General features: G+C 38.1%; 1 long non-coding RNA gene across 2 annotated transcripts in view; it reads right to left on the bottom strand.

The window, feature by feature from the left end:
- Positions 1 to 20856, bottom strand: part of LOC137766811 (uncharacterized) — a 188100-nt gene that overhangs the window by 126109 nt on the left and 41135 nt on the right. For both annotated transcript variants that reach the window (XR_011074372.1, XR_011074373.1), the window contains exon 2: positions 12334 to 12498. This is a non-coding gene — a long non-coding RNA (uncharacterized lncRNA). The remainder of the gene's footprint in view (positions 1 to 12333; positions 12499 to 20856) is intronic.

Raw genomic sequence — 20856 nt, 5'->3', positions numbered from 1 at the left:
TATCCACATGCAAAAAAATGAAGTTGGACCCTTATCTAACATCATATACAAAAATTAATTCAAAATGAATCAAGGACTTAAATGTAAAATGAAAAACTGTAAAACTCTTAGAAGAAAACACAGGACAGAAGCTTCATGCCATGGGATTGGCAATGATTTCTTGATACCAAAGGCATAGGCAACAAATGGAAAAATAGACAAATTAGACTTCATGAAACTTAAAAATAAAATTTTCATTAAAAGATACTAACTGTAAAAATGCAACCCACAGAATGGGAGAAAATATTTGCAAACGGAGCAACTGACAAAAGATTAATCTCCAAAATTTACAAGCAGCTCATGCAGCTCAATATCAAAAAACAAACAACCCAATCCAAAAATGGGCAGAAGACCTAAATAGACATTTCTCCAAAGAAGATATACAGACTGCCAACAGACACATGAAAGAATGCTCAACATCATTAATCATTAGGGAAATGCAAATCAAAACTACAATGTGATATCATCTCACACCAGTCAGAATGGCCATCATCAAAAAATCTAGAAACAATAAATGCTGGAGAGGGTGTGGAGAAAAGGGAACCCTCATGCACTGTTGGTGGGAATGTAAATTGATACAGCCACTATGGAGAACAGTATGGAGGTTCCTTAAAAAACTACAAATAGAACTACCATACGACCCAGCAATCCCACTACTGGGCATATACCCTGAGAAAGCCATAATTCAAAAAGAGTCATGTACCAAAATGTTCATTGCAGCTCTATTTACAATAGCCAGGACATGGAAGCAACCTAAGTGTCCATTGACAGATGAATGGATAAAGAAGATGTGGCACATATATACAATGGAATATTACTCAGCCATAAAAAGAAACGACATTGAGTTTTTTGTAGTGAGGTGGATGGACCTAGAGTCTGTCATACAGAGTGAAGTAAGTCAGAAAGAGAAAAACAAATACTGTATGCTAACACATATATATGGAATAAAAAAAAAAAAGTGGTCATGAAGAACATAGGGGCAAGATGGGAATAAAGATGCAGACCTACTAGAGAATGGACTTGAGGACATGGGGCGGGGGAAGGGTAAGCTGGGACAAAGTGAGACAGTGGTAGTGTATATATGGACATATATACACTACCAAATGTAAAATAGATAGCTAGTGGGAAGCAGTTGTATAGCACAGGGAGATCAGTTCTGTGTTTTGTGACCAGCTAGAAGGGTGGGATAGGGAGGGAGATGCAAGAGGGAAGAGATACGGGAACATATGTATATGTATAACTGATTCACTTTGTTATAACGCAGAAACTAACACACCATTGTAAAGCAATTATACACCAATAAAAACGTTAAAAAAAAAGAACAAAAAAAGTATGATATATTTCATAAAAAATGTGAACCTATGGAGTTATACAAGACAGGAAAGAAAGACAAGACAAGAAGGAAATACTTCTACATTACTTTTATTTGCCTGATGTATGGATGAAAATGAATAGAGGTGGCCTCAGGCAAAACCGTGAAGTCTCACACTCCCAGTTCTTGCTGTAAATCTTGTTTTATGGCTTAACCACAGTGTTAGTCTCTGACTCGTTATTTTTCTTCTCACCAGTCTTAAAACAACATGTACACCTGTTTCTCCTTCAAATCTATCTCTTTAAAAAAACTCTAGGTGCTTAATCTTACTCTATCAAGATCTTTATATTATTTTCTTGTTCAGTTTCTTGCATTCATCTCTGACTGTCCCTCCTCTCTATCTTCTATATCTGTTTTAAGAAGTTTTAAATTATAAACTCAGTCTATATCCTCTAAGAAAGTTTGATCATCTGACTACATAGGAAGCTCTTTTCCAATATTAAGAAAAATACCAGTGAGAAGATGGCGGAAGAGTAAGACGCGGAGATCACCTTCCTTCCCACAGATACAGTAGAAATACATCTACACGTGGAACTGCTCCTACAGAACACCCACTGAGCGCTGACAGAAAACGTCCGACCTCTAAACAGGCAAGAAACTCCCCCCGTACTTGGGTAGGGCAAAAGAAAAAAGAAATAACAGAGACAAAAGAATAGGGACGGCACCTGCACCAGTGGGAGGGAGATGTGAAGGAGGAAAGATTTCCACGCACTAGGAAGCCCCTTCGCGGGCAGAGACTGCGGGTGGCAGAGGGGGGAAGCTTCGGAGCCACGGAAGAGAGCGCAGCCACAGGGGTGCGGAAGGCAAAGCGGAGAGATTCCCGCACGGAGGATCAGTGCTGACCAGCACTCACCAGCCCGAGAGGCTTGTCTGCTCCCCCGCCGGGGCGGGCGGGGCTGGGAACTGAGGCTTGGGCTTCGGTCGGATCGCAGGGAGAGGACTGGGGTTGGCGGCGTGAACACAGCCTGAAGGGGTTAGTGCACCACAGCTAGCCGGGAGGGAGTCCGGGAAAAAGTCTGCAGCTGCCGAAGAGGCAAGAGACTTTTTCTTCCCTCTTTGTTTCCTGGTGCACGAGGAGAGGGGATTCAGAGCGCCGCCTAAACGAACTCCAGAGACGGGCGCGAGCTGCGGCTAACAGCGCGGATCCCACAGCAACAGGGGCGCAGAGGGAAAAACGGAGAGACTCCCGCACAGAGGCTCGGCGCCGAGCAGCGCTCACCAGCCCGAGAGGCTTGTCTGCTCCCCCGCCGGGGCGGGCGGGGCTGGGAGCTGAGGCTCAGCTTGGGTCGGATCGCAGGGAGAGGACTGGGGCTGGCGGCGTGAACACAGCCTGAAGGGGTTAGCGCACCACAGCTAGCCGGGAGGGAGTCCGGGAAAAGTCTGCAGCTGCCGAAGAGGCAAGAGACTTTTTCTTGCCTCTTTGTTTCACGGCGCGCAGGGAGAGGGGATTCAGAGCGCAGCCTAAACAAGCTCCACAGACTGGCGCGAGCCGCAGCCATCAGCGCGGGCCCCAGAGACGGGCGTGAGACGCTGGGGCTGCTGCTGCCGCCTCCAAAAAGCCTGTGTGTGAGCACAGGTCACTCTCCACACCGCCCCTCCCGGGAGCCTGTGCAGCCCGCCACCGCTAGGCTCCCGTGATCCGGGGACAAGTTCCCCGGGAGAACGCACTGCGCGCCTCAGGCTGGTGCCAAGTCACGCCGGCCTCTGCCGCCGCAGGCTCGCCCCGCCTCTTCCGTACCCCTCCCTCCCCGCGGCCTGGGTGAGCCAGCGCCCCCGAAGCAGCGCCTCCTTTAACCCCGTCCTGTCTGGGCGGGGAACAGACGCCCTCAGGTGACCTACACGCAGAGGCGGGTCCAAATCCAAAGCTGATCCCCAGGAGCTGTGCGAACAGGGAAGAGAAGGGGAAATCTCTCCCAGCAGCCTCAGAAGCAGCGGATTAAAACTCCACAAACAACTTGATGTGCCTGCATCTGTTGAATACCTGAATAGACAACGAATCATCCCAAATTCAGGAGGTGGACTTTCGGAGCAGGATATATTAATTTTTCCCCTTTTCCTTTTTTTTGTGAGTGTATATGTATATGCTTCTGGGTGAGATGTTGTCTGTATAGCTCTGCTTTATAATAGCTTTATTTTACTTCACTATATTATAGCCTCTTTCTTTCTTTCTTTCTATTTGTTCTCCCTTTTACTCTGAGCCGTGTGGACGAAAGGCTCTTGGTGCTCCAGCCAGGCATCAGGGCCGTGCCTCTGAGGTGGGAGAGCCAACTTCAGGACACTGGTCCACAAGAGACCTCCCAGCTCCACGTAATACCAAACGGCGAAAATCTCTCAGAGTTCGCCATCTCAACATCAAGACCCAGCTTCACTCAACGACCAGCAAGCTACAGTGCTGGACACCCTATGCCAAACAACTAGCAAGACAGGAACACAGCCCCATCCATTAGCAGAGAGGCTGCCTAAAATCATAATAAGGCCACAGACACCCCAAAATACACCACCAGACGTGGACGTGCCCACCAGAAAGACAAGATCCAGCCTCATCCACCAGAACTCAGGCACTAGTTCCCTCCACCAGGAAGCCTACACAACCCACTGAACCAACCTTAGCCACTGGGGACAGATACCAAAAACAACGGGAACTACGAACCTGCAGCCTGTGAAAAGGAGACCCCAAACACAGTAAGATAAGCAAAATGAGACGACAGAAAAACACACAGCAGATGAAGGAGCAGGGTCAAAGCACACTAGACTTAACAAATGAAGAGGAAATAGGTAGTCTACCTGAAAAAGAATTCAGAATAATGATAGTAAGGATGATCCAAAATCTTGGCAATAGAATAGACAAAATGCAAGAAACATTTAACAAGGACGTAGAAGAACTAAAGAGGAACCAAGCAATGATGAAAAACACAATAAATGAAATTAAAAATACTCTAGATGGGATCAATAGCAGAATAACTGAGGCAGAAGAAAGGATAAGTGACCTGGAAGATAAAATGGTGGAAATAACTAACGCAGAGCAGGATAAAGAAAAAAAGAATGAAAAGAACTGAGGACAGTCTCAGAGACCTCTGGGACAACATTAAACGCACCAACATTCGAATTATAGGGGTCCCAGAAGAAGAAGAGAAAAAGAAAGGGACTGAGAAAATATTTGAAGAGATTATAGTTGAAAACTTCCCTAATATGGGAAAGGAAATAGTTAATCAAGTCCTGGAAGCACAGAGAGTCCCATACAGGATAAACCCAAGGAGAAACACGCCAAGACACATATTAATCAAACTGTCAAAAATTAAATATAAGGAAAACATATTAAAGGCAGCAAGGGAAAAACAGCAAATAACACACAAGGGAATCCCCATAAGCCTAACAGCTGATCTTTCAGCAGAAACTCTGCAAGCCAGAAGGGAGTGGCAGGATATACTTAAAGTGATGAAGGAGAAAAACCTACAACCAAGATTACTCTACCCAGCAAGGATCTCATTCAGATGTGATGGAGAAATTAAAACCTTTACAGACAAGCAAAAGCTGAGAGAGTTCAGCACCACCAAACCAGCTTTACAACAAATGCTAAGGGAACTTCTCTAGGCAAGAAACACAAGAGAAGGAAAACACCTACAATAACAAACCCAAAACATTTAAGAAAATGGGAATAGGAACATACATATCGATAATTACCTTGAATGTAAATGGATTAAATGCTCCCACCAAAAGACACAGGCTGGCTGAATGGATACAAAAACAAGACCCATATATATGCTGTCTACAAGAGACCCACTTCAGACCTAGAGACACATATAGACTGAAAGTGAGGGGATGGAAAAAGATATTCCATGCAAATGGAAATCAAAAGAAAGCCGGAGTAGCAATTCTCATATCAGACAAAATAAACTTTAAAATAAAGACTATTACAAGAGACAAAGAAGGACACTATATAATGATCAAGGGATCGATCCAAGAGGAAGCTGTAACAATTGTAAATATTTATGCACCCAACATAGGAGCACCTCAATACAGAAGGCAAATACTAACAGCCATAAAAGGGGAAATCAACAGCAACACAATCATAGTAGGGGACTTTAACACCCCACTTTCACCAATGGACAGATCATCCAAAATGAAAATAAATAAGGAAACACAAGCTTTAAATGATACATTAAACAAGATGGACTTAATTGATATTTATAGGACATTCCACCCAAAAACAACAGAATACACATTTTTCTCAAGTGCTCATGGAACATTCTCCAGGATAGATCATATCTTGGGTCACAAATCAAGCCTTGGTAAATGTAAGAAAATTGAAATCGTATCAAGTATCTTTTCCGACCACAACGCTATGAGACTAGATATCAATTACAGGAAAAGATCTGTAAAAAATACAAACACATGGAGGCTACAGAATACACTGCTTAATAACGAAGTGATCACTGAAGAAATCAAAGGGGAAATCAAAAAATACCTAGAAACAAATGACAATGGAGACACGACGACCCAAAACCTATGGGACGCAGCAAAAGCAGTGCTAAGAGGGAAGTTTATAGCAATACAAGCCTACCTCAAGAAACAGGAAACATCTCGAATAAACAACCTAACCTAGCACCTAAAGCAATTAGAGAAAGAAGAACAAAAAAACCCCAATGCCAGCAGAAGGAAAGAAATTATAAAGATCAGGTCAGAAATAAATGAAAAAGAAATGAAGGAAACAATAGCAAAAATCAATGAAACTAAAAGCTGGTTCTTTGAGAAGATAAACAAAATTGATAAACCATGAGCCAGACTCACCAAGAGAAAAAGGGAGAAGACTCAAATCAATAGAATTAGAAATGAAAAAGGAGAAGTAACCACTGACACTGCAGAAATACAAAAGATCATGAGAGATTACTACAAGCAACTCTAAGCCAATAAAATGGACAACCTGGAAGAAATGGACAGATTCTTAGAAATGCACAAACTGCCAAGACTGAACCAGGAAGAAATAGAAAATATGAACAGACCAATCACAAGCACTGAAATTGAAACTGTGATTAAAAACCTTCCAACAAACAAAAGCCCAGGACCAGATGGCTTCACAGGTGAATTCTATCAAACATTTAGAGACGAGCTAACACCTATCCTTCTCAAACTCTTCCAAAATATTGCAGAGGGAGGAACACTCCCAAACTCATTCTACAGGGCCAACATCACCCTGATACCAAAACCAGACAAAGATGTCACAAAGAAAGAAAACTACAGGCCAATATCACTGATGAGCATAGATGCAAAAATCCTCAACAAAATACTAGCAAACAGAATCCAACAGCACATTAAAAGGATCATACACCATGATCAAGTGGGATTTATCCCAGGAATGCAAGGATTCTTCAATATACGCAATCAATCAATGTGATACACCATATTAACAAATTGAAGGAGAAAAACTATATGATCCTCTCAATAGATGCAGAGAAAGCTTTCGACAAAATTCAACACCCATTTATGATAAAAGCCCTGCAGAAAGTAGGCATAGAGGGAACTTTCCTCAACATAATCAAGGCCATATATGACAAACCCACAGCCAACATTGTCCTCAATGGTGAAAAACTGAAACCATTTCCACTAAGATCAGGAACAAGACAAGGTTGCCCACTCTCACCACTATTATTCAACATAGTTTTGGAAGTGTTAGCCACAGCAATCAGAGAAGACAAAGAAATAAAAGGAATCCAAATCGGAAAAGAAGAAGTAAAGCTGTCACTATTTGCAGATGGCATGATACTATACATAGAGAATCCTAAAGATGCTACCAGAAAACTCCTAGAGCTAATCAGTGAATTTGGTAAAGTAGCAGGATACAAAATTAATGCACAGAAATCTCTTGCATTCCTATACACTAATGACGAAAAATCTGAAAGTGAAATTAAGAAAACTCTCCCGTTTACCATTGCAACAAAAAGAATAAAATATCTAGGAATAAACCTACCTAAGGAGACAAAAGACCTGTATGCAGAAAATTATAAGACACTGATGAAAGAAATTAAAGATGATACAAATAGATGGAGAGATATACCATGTTCCTGGATTGGAAGAATCAATATTGTGAAAATGACTCTACTACCCAAAGCAATCTACAGATTCAATGCAATCCCTATCAAACTACCACTGGCATTTTTCACAGAACTAGAACAAAAAATTTCACAATTTGTATGGAAACACAAAAGATCCCGAATAGCCAAAGCAATCTTGAGAACGAAAAATGGAGCTGGGGGAATCAGGCTCCCTGACTTCAGACTATATTACAAAGCTACAGTAATCAAGACAGTTTGGTACTGGCACAAAAACAGAAATATAGATCAATGGAACAGGATAGAAAGCCCAGAGATAAACCCACACACATATGGTCACCTTATCTTTGATAAAGGAGGCAAGAATATACAGTGGAGAAAAGACAGCCTCTTCAATAAGTGGTGCTGGGAAAATTGGACAGATACATGTAAAAGTATGAAATTAGAACACTCCTTGACACCATGCACAAAAATAAACTCAAAATGGATTAAAGACCTAAATGTAAGGCCAGACACTATCAAACTCTTAGAGGAAAACATAGGCAGAACACTCTATGACATACATCACAGCAAGATTCTTTTTGACCCAGCTCCCAGAGAAATGGAAATAAGAACACAAAGAAACAAATGGGACCTAATGAAACTTAAAAGCTTTTGCACAGCAAAGGAAACCATAAACAAGACCAAAAGACAACCCTCAGAATGGGAGAAAATATTTGCAAATGAAGCAACTGACAAAGGATTAATCTCCAAGATTTACAAGCAGCTCATGCAGCTCAATAACAAAAAAACCAACAACCCAATCCAAAAATGGGCAGAAGACCTAAATAGACATTTCTCCAAAGAAGATATACAGATGGCCTACAGACACATGAAAGAATGCTCAACATCATTAATCATTAGAGAAATGCAAATCCAAACTACAATGAGATATCATCTCACACCGGTCAGAATGGCCATCATCAAAAAATCTAGAAACAATAAATGCTGGAGAGGGTGTGGAGGAAAGGGAACACTCTTGCACTGTTGGTGGGAATGTAAATTGATACAGCCACTATGGAGAACAGTATGGAGGTTCCTTAAAAAGCTACAAATAGAACTACCATACGACCCAGCAATCCCACTACTGGGCATATACCCTGAGAAAACCATAGTTCAAAAAGAGTCATGTACCAAAATGTTCATTGCAGCTCTATTTACAATAGCCAGGACATGGAAGCAACCTAAATGTCCATCGACAGATGAATGGATAAAGAAGATGTGGCACATATATACAATGGAATATTACTCAGCCATAAAAAGAAATGAAGTGGAGGTATTTGTAATGAGGTGGATGGAGTTAGAGTCTGTCATACAGAGTGAAGTAAGTCAGAAAGAGAAAAACAAATACAGTATGCTAACACATATATACGGAATCTAAGGAAAAAAAAAAAAAAAAGCCATGAAGAACCTAGTGGCAAGACGGGAATAAAGACACAGACCTACTAGAGAATGGACTTGAGGATATGGGGAGGGGGTGGGGTGAGATGTGACAGGGTAAGAGAGTGTCATGGACATATATACACTACCAAATGTAAAATAGATAGCTAGTGGGAAGCAGCCGCATAGCACGGGGAGATCAGCTCGGTGCTTTGTGACCACCTAGAGGGGTGGGATGGGGAGGGTGGGAGGGAGGGAGATGCAAGAGGGAAGAGATATGGGAACATATTGTATGTGTATAACTGATTCACTTTGTTATAAAGCAGAAGCTAACACAACATTGTAAGGCAATTATACTTCAATAAAGATGTTTAAAAAAAAAAAAAAAAAGAAAAGAAAAATACCAGGAAAATGTGCCTGTTTTTGTTCTATTGCCATTCTTTTATTTCCTTTATTTTTTTATACAATGTATAAACCACGGAGTTCCATTGCTTAGCAAACACAATCTGCTTAATAATTTCCAATTAGGAATCTCTGAATCCTTCTGGTCTTTGCTAGAGCTAGCACTATTGAAAATGATTTTCATAAAATAAAATATATGGTCAATAAACAACTAACTAAGCAGCTATATCTTTGTGTTCTTACTGCAGATAGTATCAGAAAGTCTAAAGTGTAGGGATTTGGGGGAAAGTGATGGCTGCCATATTTATTAATGGATAAAGTCCATCCCATAAAAAAGCTCATGCAGATAGGGAGTCCTAGAGACTGAAGATGGATGGTTGTCCAAATTGTCAGACAGAAGCAGCCTCACTGGGCAAACGCATGCCCTTTGAAATCAGGCGGCTAGGTTCTAGAATGAGAAACAGAGAGGGGACTATGCCAACATTGTCCGAAGGTGGATAGAAATAAGAAAGAATATAGAAGGAATGATATATAAGTTGACTTGGTTAAAAGCATAGTTTCAAGAAGACCCTGCAAAGCATTAATAAAAATAATTACCATGAAAAATACTTAATGTGATAACCCAATTTTGTAATCCAATTCAGCAAACATTTATTGAAAGCCCATCATGTAACATACATAGTATTAAATTAATATATTAAGGATTATACTGCCTGCACATAAATATGACATGATTCTTATCTTTACTATGTTTATTGTCTAACAGAATGAATCAGTAAGTTTGTCAAATACGATTTAATTTTGGAAAATTGTACCTTCTAAATTAATGACATGGAGTATGAATTAAGCTGGTCAAGTTAAAGATGATTTGCTCTTTTCATGACCTATGATAAATTGGTATTATAAGAAAGAGTAAAATAATTCTACATGAATTCAAACCTTTAAAGTAATAAAATAAACATAGAAATATAAAAATTTTTAAGTATATATTAATCTGAAATATAGAAAGCTAACGACATTCTAAGTATAGAAACATCTGAAGATATCACAAAGGGAAAGGGTGACTAATGTGATGCACAAAATTAAACCTTTGCAATTTTTACCATTTCTTAGACATTAGTAAGATGCAACAAACAGAAACATATTTGTCATAAAGCTGGTAAATGCTTAATATTAATTCATAAACAAGTTTAAATACCATTGCAAAATTTATACTAAATTAACAATAGATATAGGGACATAAATATTCAAAAGACAATTCATTGGGTAGGAAATGAAATGACTGCTAAATATTTAAATTTTCAATCACATAATTCAAGGTCAATTTAAAGAATAATGATATGTTATTTCTCCTGTTGATTTGCCAAAACTTAAGAAAAAATGTTAACCTTATATGATCAGCACATAAAAAAGAGTAAATAGGAGAGAAAGATACAAGAAGAAAAGTAAATACTGACAATTACGTTTTTAAGAAAACAAAAAGGGATCTGAACTAGAGCTTAGTTAAAGATATTTGCTTTAAAATGTTTTCTTTTCCTCAGACTTTGGGGAAGGATGAAATGATCTGTACGTAAAGACACTGATCTATTGAAATGAGGTGAAATGAGGGAGCCTGGGTCAAGTGCTTGATTTTGGCCAAATGAGAGGCAAGATTAACAGCTACAAGTAAAGAAGGATATTGAGAAATCAGAATACAGACAACCCCAAGCAGTTAATGAAAGGAGGCTGCCAAAGACCAGCAAGGATGAAAGCTATATTTGGATTTTGTAAATTTATGCTGGGCCAAGTCCGTTAGTGTCTAGGATTTTCTTCTCTCCACTCATCTCCAGCAGCTACTCTGTCATCTATTTACAGATTGAATGCTTAAGTGATTAGAGACCAACAGTGTGCCAGGGAAGGGCATCGATAAAATAATTTATCTCACAGCCCAAGGATAAGAGCCCACTGAAGCGAGGATAATGCTGATATCTGAAGAAAAGTTGTTGAGCCCTTGAAGGGTCTGGGTGAAATGAAAATGAAATGATTTCTAAAGAGAATAGCATAAGTTGAGAAGTACGTCATTGGGAACTCTGGAGGCTGATGTGATGTCATGGTACCTTTAAGTCACCTAATTATGAGCTACCATAGTCCTTTTAACACCTCCATTTTTACAGTGAACTAAAACTTGAACTGGTCTTTTCACTGTGTTTCTTTCAGATGTGTGAGTTGAAGTTTAACTATGCTTGTGTTTCTTACAGGCATTTATCTAAAAATGTAGAGGTCTATGCTTACTAGAAATATAGTGGGATGCCAGGAAACCAGTCAAGTTCAAAACTTTGACTAGTTAAAAGGTCAACCAATGTCCCATTTCTTGTGAGTCCTCTGGATGTGGTATGTTCTCACAGCTGCCACAAATAGTTCCAAGTACAAACACTTCCATGGCCTGCTTCCTCTCTCCCCAACTCCAATCAAACACAGACTCCTATCATTGAAATTACTCGAATTTTCTCAAGTCACTTGCCATGTTTTCCACCCTCGCCTATTCACCATTTAATCAGGCTTTAATACTCTAAAAGAATCTCCACCCACTAATTGATGGATCCTAAATTTGCCCTTGATATTTAATAGCCATATGACCTTGGGAAAATCATTTCATCTTTCTGTACCTCAAATTTTTTGCATTCAAAAATGAATATTATAAATAAATTTAGAATAACATATATGAAGTTACCCTGCACACAATATGGTCTTGATAAATAGTAGTATCCTTCCTTCTTCTCCCTCTCAGGCCTTTACTCATCAGAACCTCCTGGATTTTCTCCTCTGACCACTCCTTTCCAACTGTTCCCCAGACCTACACACAGGTCTCTTCAAATCTCAAACCTCCTTTCCGGGAACACTCTTCCACCTACAAGTTTCCCTTGGATCCCTCCGCATCATAAACATTTTCCCCTTACTTCCTCATCACACTTCACCCTTTAGAATGTGACCTCTTTTAAAAGAAAATGTCAACTTCCTCAAAATTACCTTATTTCCTTTCAGTTCTAGGAGATTGCTCATCCGTCTGGCACTCACCGTGTGAGACTGCTTTTGTGAGATGCTTCAGTCAGGGCTGGGAGTGGTGACTGTGGCTCTTTGTGGTTTGCTTTAGTTCTCAGGCTCCTAGAATTAGGAGTTAAAGGAGGCTGGAGGAGCATATGGTGGTCAGTGATTTTCACACAAAGTCCTGTTGGTTTGTTGCTGTGAAATAGAGAAAAGCAGCAGTAAACAGTTTGAATAAATATGAACTGCAATAAAGTACACCTATAAAATAAAATTGAGCAATTTAATTAACTTGGTGTGCAGTTTTCAGAAATTGTAATTATTTGTAAGAATATAGCAACTTATCTATAAAATTAAGAGATTTAAACTCACACACATTCTAGACCAGTGCTAATAGAAATGTAATGTTAACTCCACATGCAATTTTAAATTTCCTAATAGCCATATTGAAAAAAAATTAAGTAAAATTATTTTAAACACATTTTATTTAATACAATATATCTAGAATGTCTTTTCAACTTGTAATCAATAAAAAAAATGAGATATTTCATATTAGTTTTTTTTTTCCTACAAAGTCTTCCAAAATCAGGGGTGATGTTAGAGATGATGAAAAATCTATACAGTGATGTTGATTAGATAGATACAAGTTATTGTAGACTGCTAATAGCAGCTCCCCACCTCCCAATGGGAGAAAAAAAAAAAAAAAAAAAGATGTCCATAACCTAATCTTTGGAATCTGTGAATGTTACCTTATATATCAACAAAGGACTTTATAAATATAATTAAATTAAAGATCTTGAGATAGGGAGATTTTCTTGGATTATCACAGTAGGCTTTAAATACAATCACATATATCCTTATAAGTAGGAAGCAGAGGGAGATTTTACCACAGAGGAAGAAGAAAAGTAAACAATGTGATGACAGAAGCAGAGACTGGAGTGATGTGGCCATGTGCCAAAGAATATCAGCAGCCCCCAGAAGAGCCCCAGAGGAACTGCCCTGATTTAGGCCCAGTGATACTTATCATGGACTTCTGGCATCCAGAACTGTGAGAAAATAAGTTTCTGTTGTTTTAAACCACCAAGTTTGTGGTAAAGTGTTATAGCAGCTACAGGAAACTAACACACAAGTCATTTAGAGTAATGTAATGACATTACATTCACTCCTTTGTTGTTAATGTCTAGACAAAGGCCATTGGTCTTATTTCCAGAAACTGCCAATGAAATGTTCTACAAATATTAGTGTTGAAAGTGTCTTATATAATCTTTCATCTCTCAGGGTTTCAGCTACTACCCACATGCTGAAAACTTCCAAATTTGTATTTCTGTCTTTTACCACTCTCCTGTACTCCAAAGTAATATTTACAGATATCTTCTGGGCTTTGCCACCCAGATGTACCACAGTTACCAAAACTGATCATGCTCAAGTTGAACTCATCGAAACTCAAATTATCTCTTCCTTCCAAATCAGTTAATGGACCAGTCACCTATCTCCAGGGTGACTTTACCTATTGGTTAGCTTAAGACAGCACTAGTTTATCTTGTTGTTCCTGTGTCCCATTCAATTTAGCACTTGTCCCAAGTTTTCAAGATCTTTTTCATTTTTAAGAAGTCTTATCATTAATAATTGCCTTAAAATAATTTGGGTGTTGTAAACCTCGACCTTTTGGCTTCCAGCTTTGGCTATGGCATCATCTCATAGTGTGTGAGAATGAATTAAGTAAATAGAATATTCCCTTTAACATGTAATAATCTGGTGGAAAAAAAAGACTAGTCGTTAACACTTCTATCTTTTCCTGATCCTTTCCAGAGACAAGGGGACTACACATGATAGTGTATGTATGATAAAACAAAGTGTTCTCAGTCATAAACAACACAGACGGTACCTCCTTTTAGTTTCAAGTGGTGGTAGAGCAAGTATTTGACGCTATTGCCCTTGCACCATTTGGTGCTGCAGCCAGTTGTCCCTGGACTGTCCCATGGCCTGTAAGTTTCACAAAATTGTTAAACCTCCACTTAGTGGGGGTCGTATGAAATGTGGGAAGGTAGACGTTAAGTGTACATGAAATATATGTAGGAAATAAAGGCTGAGGGGTCCTGTCAGAGTTTATAGTAGCCTTCACACCCTTGCTATTGTGGTTATTGTCATATATTTTATCCTAAATATTTACAACTAATTATTTCACTAATTGCTGGAACTTTCATTTTGCAGTAAACTTGTAGCAGCAAAGAACCAAGATATTTAAAATCCAAGATAGGTGTAAAAAAATCTACTAGTAAAAGTTGTTATGAATTGCACAAAATATTTGTTGACATTTATCATCCACCATATGTGGGGTCACAGTTATATCACAAACCATATGAAAATCAAATCAGAAATCTGTAGGATTTCTGTTTCAGACATTAAGAAAAAAAAAAAAAAAAAAGAAATCTGTAGGAGAAGCAGTGGCAGCTAATTTAAAATTTTAAAAAGAAAATTAAAAAAATAAATGTGAATTACTATGCTGTACACCTGAAACTAATGTAATATTAAAAATCAATTATACTTCAATAATAATAATAAATTTTAAAAGCAAAGATAAATATGCTACTAGATCTTGATTTAATTAATATAGCTGTAGAAAGTGAACTTACTCTCTTTTCATTTAGATTAAATGACTATTCTAAATTATTTTCACTCTTTTTTAATCTCAAGTTTTCTTGTGTATTACTCAAAAAGTATAGCAACAACTGTTCATAGATTGGCTCTATTTCCTTCCCAAAGAAGAACTTTGCAAATGGTAAGTGATGTGAGGTTTAATTTAATCTCAACAGTTGCTTCAAATAGAAAGCCAGTTAGATTAATCCCAATGAAAGTTATGTTTTCAACTAATTCATGGACTCTAAGGAAAGCCTTTGGAACTTAATTACGCTATGGTGAAACACCTGAGATTACTGTGATTATGATCCTAAAATAGTTAAAAATTCAATCTTGAAGATTAAAATTACATGCTTTTAAGGAGATCGAAATATAAATGTTTTAGATCACAAAGTCATAGTAAAGATAATAATCTTTTTGAATTAAGAAATATATGGAAATAAGGACTTCCCTGGTGGCACAGTGGTTAAGAATCCGCCTGCCAATGCAAAGAACGTGGGTTCGATCCCTGGTCCAGGAAGATCCCACATGCCATGGATGTGCAGTGTGCCACAACTACTGAGCCCACGTGCTACAATTACTGAAGCCTGTGCCTAGAGCCCGGGCTCCACAAAAAAGATAAGCCACCACAATGAGAAGCCCACGCACTGCAAAGAAAAGGAGCCCCTGTTCACTGCAACTAGAGAAAGCCCGCGTGCAGCAATGAAGACCCAACACAACCAAAAATAAATAAATAAATTTTAAAAATAATAATAAAATATATCTTTAAAAAAAGAAATATATGGAGAATAAGTATATTTGGAGTTGGTTGTATACACATAAAATTAATAATTATATCCAAACAATCTGTAATATTTTACCAATCTAATATATCAATTAGTATACTATTGCTTCTGTAAATATACAAACATATTTTACACATTAAGAGGTTTTTACACTCTCTCTCTGATGTCCATGATCAATAAATATATAGAAATATTTAAGCCTTTTAAAAACAATGTAGTAAACCAATCTAACTGTCCTAAAATGATACTAAACTATCTAGTGAAAGGGTTTTCTAGATTTTGATTAATTTTTCAAACTTGTTTTGTTGGAAATCTTTCTAAATTGTCAAGAAGTGTCAACTCTGAGGCTTTCAGATAATTGAAACTATTGAGACCAACATTTAGAAATGTAAAGAATAAAACTTTTTTCACACAGAAACAAACCAAAATAAAAGAACGTGGAAAAACAGGTGAGAGCTCAAACAGGTACATAAATTATTTTTGAAAATCTACAGTTTAGCTGTAGAATAACTTGTGTTCTGAAGAATAACTTTTAAAATTCTCCTTTTTAAAAATTGAATGAATTAATAGTCTGTAATAGATTAGAATAAAATTGAGATGGCCTTTATTTTCTGCTGCATCTAAGTTTGACAAGACACTGAAAAAATCATGGAGACATCTTACTTGATGAATTTTGTAATGTAAAAATAATTGTTGAAGAAAGTTACTATGAATAAAAGTAAAAAGGCACTGTTGGTAAAAAACCCTTGACTAGGGCTTCCCTGGTGGCACAGTGGTTGAGAATCTGCCTGCCAATGCAGGGGACACGGGTTCGAGCCCTGGTCTGGGAAGATCCCACATGCCGCGGAGCAGCTGGGCCCGTGAGCCACAATTACTGAGCCTGCGCGTCTGGAGCCTGTGCTCCGCAACAAGAGAGGCCACGATAATAAGAGGCCCGCGCACCGCGATGAAGAGTGGTCCCCACTTGCCGCAACTAGAGAAAGCCCTCACACAGAAACGAAGACCCAACACAGCCAAAAATAAATAAAAATAAATTAAAAAAATTAAAAAAAAAAAAAAACCCTTGACTAAAATTTTTACGTGTTTCAATAAAAAAGTGTAATGAAACTACCATTTATTTAGCAGAATTAAATTTTCTCAATTAAAAATATTTCTGACCTATAGAACACTAACAATAAAAACAGTCAACTACTTCAAATTTATTAACCATAAAACACAACATTGAAAAAGACTGCAAGCAATTTCATTTTTTAAAAACTTATCTGAACACAAAAAAATAGTCTTCAGTGCCATGATTTGAGAGATAAATATAGCTAAGAAACTGATTTTTTCTATTTGTTTTATTCCTTATGCTGTATATTATGTTTCTGAGGCTTATTTATTTTATGAGGAAATTCATACTTCTTAATTTCCGTCATCCATCTCACCCCCATCTTCCTCCCCTCTGGCATTCACCTGTTTGTTTTCTGTATCTATGAGCCTGTTTTCATGTTGTTTTTGTTTTGTTTTGTTTTTTAGATTCTACATATAAGTGAGATCATACAGTATTTGTCTTTCTCTGTCTGACTTATTTCACTTAGCATAATACCCTCATTCCATTTATAGACACTTACCATTCAGCCATTTATGGACACTTAGTTTGCTTCCATATTTTGTCTATTATAAATAATGCTGCAATGAACATTGTAGCGCATATATCTTTTTTTTTTAATTTTTTGGCTGTATTCGGTCTTCGTTGCTGCACACGGGCTTTCTCTAGTTGCAGCGAGTGGGGGCTACTCTTCTTTGCAGTGCACAGGTTTCACATTGCGGTGGCTTCTCTTGTTGTGGAGCACGGGGTCTAGGCACATGGGCTTCAGTAGTCACAGCACACGGGCTCAGTAGTTGTGGCACTCGGGCCCTAGACTGCGTGGGCTTCAGTAGCTGCAGTGTGTGGGCTCAGTAGTTGTGACTCACGGGCTCTAGAGCACAGGCTCAGTAGTTGTGGTCCATGGGATTAGTTGCTCTGCGGCACGTGGGATCTTCCTAGACAAGGGATTGAACCCACGTCCCCTGCATTGGCAGGTGGATTCTTAACCACTGCACTACCAGGGAAGTCCGCGTATATCTTTTTGAATTAGCGTTTTTGTTTTCTTCAGGTAAACACCCAAAAGTGAAATTGCTGGATCACATGGCAGTTCTGTTTTTAATTTTTGGAGGAACCTCCTACTGTTTTCCATAGTGAATGCACCAATTTACATTCCAACCAGTGCATGAAGGTTCCCTTTTCTCCATATCCTAACCAACACTTGTCATTTGTTGTCTTTTTAGGATAGCCATTCTGACAGGTGTTAGGTGATAGCTCATCATGGTTTTGATCTCATATCCCTGATGATTAGTGTTATTTTTTCATGTATCTTTTGGCCATTGGTATGTCATCTTGGGAAAAATGTCTCTTCCGATCCTCTGCCCATTCTTAATCAGATTGTTTGTTTTTTGATATTGAGTTGCATGAGTTCTTTGTATATTTTGCATATTAACCCTTATTGGGTATATATTTGCAAATATCTTCTCTCATTCAGTAGGCTGCCTTTTGCTTTGTTGATAGCTACCTTTACTGTGCAAAAGCTATGTTATTTGACTTAGTCTCATTTGTTTATTTTGATTTTTGTTGCCCTTGGTTGAGAAGTCAGATCCAAAAGAATATTGCTAAGACTGACGGCAAAGAGCATGCTGCCTATGTTTTCTTCCAGGAGTTTTATGGTTTCAGGTCTACATTTACATCTTTAATCCATTTTGAGTTTATTTTTGTATATGGTGTAAGAAAGTAGTCCAGTTTCATTCTTTTGCATGTAGCTCTCCAGTTATCACAACATCATTTATTGAAGAGGCTGCCTTTCTCCATTGTATATTCCTGCCTCCTTTGTCATAGATTGATTGACATATAAGCATGGGTTTATTCCTGGGCTCTCTCTTCCATTCCATTGATCTATGTGTCTGTTTTTCTGCCAGTACCACATTGTTTTGATTACTGTAACTTTGTTGTATAGCTTGAAATCAAGGAGCATGATACCTCCAGCTTTGTTCATCATTCTCAAAATTACTATTCAGGGTCTTTTGTGTTTCCATACAAATTTTAGAATTACTTGTTCTAGTTCTGTGAATAATGCCTTTGATATTTTGATAGAGATTGCACTGAATCTGTAGATTGTCTCGGAGAGTATGGTCATTTTAAGAATATTAATTTTTCCAATCCATGAGTGTGGTAACACTTTCCATCCATTTGCATCACCTTCAATGTCTTTCATCAATGTGTTATAGGTTTCAGAGTACAACTCTTTTACCTTTTTGGTTAGATTTATTCCTAGTTATTTTAGAAACTGGTTAAAATACATGAATGTGAACCAAAGATAATAATTCTTCTCATGTAATTTTTCTACCTATGTATTACTTATGTAATGTTTTGCTTTGCTTTGATATACATAGGTTTATGTGCAAAAATAATTTTATTTCTAAAAATAGCTTTTAGGGGACTTCCCTGGCAGTCCACTGGTTAAGACTCCCTGCTTTCACTGCAGGGGGTGTGGGTTCTATCCCTGGTCGGAGAAATAAGATTATGCACGCCATGGCATGGCCAAAAAAATTTTTTTAATAGTTTTTTAAATTATTTTTTAATATTTTCTTTTAACTTACTTATCTATTTTTGGCTGTGTTGGGTCTTCATTGTTGTGCCCAGGCTTTCTCTAGTTGTGGTGAGTGGGGGCTACTCTTCATTGTGGTACGTGGGCTTCTCATTGTGGTGGCTACTCTTGTTGTGGAGCATGGGCTCTAGGTGCGCGGGCTTCAGTAGTTGTGGCATGTGGTCTCAGTAGTTGTGACTCACAGGCTCTAGAGCGCAGGCTCAGTAGTTGTTGTTCACAGGCTTAGTTGCTCCATGGAATGTGGGATCTTCCCAGACCAGGGCTAGAACCCATTTCCCCTGCATTGGCGGGCACATTCTTAACCACTGTGCCACCAGGGAAGTCCCCCCACCAAAAAAATAGTTTTTAAATAAAAGTATTTTATATATTCAAAATAGAAAGACCAACAAATTAATTAAGAAATAAATATTAACATTATAAAATTTTGATTATTTTAGAACCCCTTTTCACTTTCAGAAGTTTTCTGATTTGGATTTAAAAAAATTATATAGTCTTCATATCCAAACCTGAAATCATAGAGCCATCTGGCAGGCTTCATTCTCTCTCACTGTTTTGACTTCACATGCAATAGATTACTATATCCTAGCATTTTTCTCACAACACTTTCCTGTTTATCTTCACTTCACTGGCTTAATTTAGGTCTTCACCATGTCTTGTAAAACTATATGATAACCTACTTCATTTCTCTGCTTCCACTTTACACACCCTCAGTTCATTAGACCTACTGCTCTTACATGAATTTTCAAAAATGAAAGTCAGATTTCATTATTCAAATGCTATATTAGCATCAGGGCTCTTATATTAGCCATAGTCTAAACTCCAAATTCCTTAAATGAAATTACAAAGTATTCCATGAATCAGTTTCTGCCTTTTTCTTCATCATATATCTTGTCCCACCTCACCAATCTCAGGCCACATGCTCCTCCTCTTTGCCTTTGCACATGTTTTTTTTCTCCCTCCTACAGTAAACAAGCCCATCTTAAGTGTGTGGAAATCTCCTTGTTAGATTTCAAAAACCTAGTTCAAGTGATGTTGCCTCTCTAAAGTCTTCCTTATCTAAGGAAGTTGATATCACACTTTTCTTTGTCGACTCTATAAATGCTCTGAGTGTGTGTGTGTGTGTGTGTGTGTGTAGTAACACTTTTCATACTACATTTCAATCATTATTTTTAAGTCTTCCTCACCATCTGGACTGTGAGACACCAAGATGTGACACTTAGTTTTGTATTTACAATGCCAAGTGAAAATAGATACTCAGATATCTTTGTTTACTAAGTGGATGGATGGGTGGATGAACAACCAGACTATTCATAGACTATTCAAGCTTAGTATTTTATATTTTAGCATGTTATATGTTTCTTACGGTTATACAAAAGCACACAAAATGAATGTAAAAGTCAGAAAATATGCAATGCAAAAATTAATCTGGTAAAGAATGATAAAGGATTCACACA

This window comes from Eschrichtius robustus, chromosome 6 (genome assembly GCF_028021215.1).
Source record: "Eschrichtius robustus isolate mEscRob2 chromosome 6, mEscRob2.pri, whole genome shotgun sequence".
In the NCBI taxonomy this organism is placed as follows: domain Eukaryota; kingdom Metazoa; phylum Chordata; class Mammalia; order Artiodactyla; family Eschrichtiidae; genus Eschrichtius; species Eschrichtius robustus.
This window is presented reverse-complemented; position numbering and strand designations above follow the sequence as displayed.